The following is a 1,783-nucleotide window of genomic DNA, read 5'->3' on the forward strand; positions in this document are numbered from 1 at the left end:
GAATTTAGTTTCAAACCAAAACAACTAACTAGTTTCATAAATCTTACTAGTACAATTTGCACTTTTTTTTCATCATCTAATTCAGCTTTAACAGTTCTCTCCTCGTTGTATCTCTCAGCACACCGATTGTGGTGCTACCACAGTCTCTGCAGTGTGCAACATTACTGTAGTTGAAGTTGAGCCTCAAGCTCCAGGTGTTATAAATATTGCTTGATTTCCACCCACTTCTAAGCTGCCCTGTCTGCGCCCTTTTAAAGACACAGGCAGTATTGCATGAATTCAGCTTAAGCAGCATTTAATCAGAGCATGATACTTTTAGAGCACAAGCTGGCACACATTTTTCTGACTTTACTCTTTGTATGTGGACATCTTCTGAAACTTAGACAGATCATTCTTTAGGACCACCCAAAAGGTCCACACAAGAAAGGTGTTCCGTCAGGGGTTGGTTCGCACAAGTATATAAGGACAAACCCACCCACCCACCCACACAGAGATCTAGGTCACAGCTGCTTATTACAGCTTTCCACCTCTAGAAATTGTCACATCTCTCACTTTATTTGACCTCCTCTCTTTCCTGTGGTAGCAATAAGAGGTCTTCACTTGGGTTCTTGTTGGAGAGTTTTCTCGTTTTTACCAAATGTAGCCAGGTAGATCTGTCGCCGCACTATGACCTAGTTTTTCCTATTGTAACAGGATACCAGTTTATTCTGAGAAACATTTTTTACTCTGACAATACATCACTTTAACTTGTTATAAACATTTTTTACAAAAAGACTTCTAGTGAAAAACACTAACTTTTCTCTTTATAACGTAGTCAGAGTGACATTTACTACGCCTGCCACACATTACACTCTCCACAGTCCTTTCACTTTAGTGGTGTGTTGACCGACACTACTGATGTCAGTGAGCTCAGCACTGTTAATGTGAATGCACTTCCATAGGACCTGGTGCCTGTTCTGTGCACGTGTGAACCCTCAGTGTGTGTTGTTCAGCGACTCCGGTGTTGAAACCTGAACAGACTGCAGTCCCCAGAGAAGTCAGTGTTTATTTGTCATATGCACAGTTAGGAAACGTGTTTCCCTGTACAATGAAATTCTTACTTTGCCGTCCACATGAATGCCACAAAATACAAATGAAATATAAAGTAGATAAATAAGTAACACAAACTCTAAGGCACTTTAAGCAGCAACAAATGCAGCAATATAATAAAAGAATATAATAAATGTATGCTGCGTGTGAGCAGCATGTGCAGCAGTCAACAGTCATTGTGCAATTATCCATGTGCAAATGAGAATGTAAACAGTACATCACGTATTTCCTGGTAATAAACTCCTCAGCTGTTTAGGAGTCTAATGGCAGAGGTAGGAGTCTAATGGCAGAGGGAAAGAAAGAGTTTTTCAGTCTAGTGGTCCTACATTTCACACTTCTGAACCTCTGGCCAGAGGGTAGGGACATGAACAGTCCGTGCTGGGGGTGGGTGGGGTCTTTGAGGATGGAGGCAGCTTTCCTACCCCCTCAAGGTGCCGCCAGAACCGCAAGGGGCCCACAAGGCCGTGACACATCCTTGAAGCCATTTTGTATGGCCACATCACGAAATGCATTTAACCAACTAAAGTTTTTCTATCATGTACAAGACACATGCTGTTGTAAAACTCATTTGAAATGTTATAAAACAAGGTCAGGTGTTGCTACATCTGAACTAGCTCTCAACAGCAACTTTCTCCTTTAAGATCATTTTGCAGGGATGTTTTTACTAAAAAATATTTGACTGCTTTTGCTTTCT

Source organism: Monopterus albus, unplaced genomic scaffold (genome assembly GCF_001952655.1).
Source record: "Monopterus albus unplaced genomic scaffold, M_albus_1.0 scaffold155.1, whole genome shotgun sequence".
Taxonomy (NCBI): Eukaryota; Metazoa; Chordata; class Actinopteri; order Synbranchiformes; family Synbranchidae; genus Monopterus; species Monopterus albus.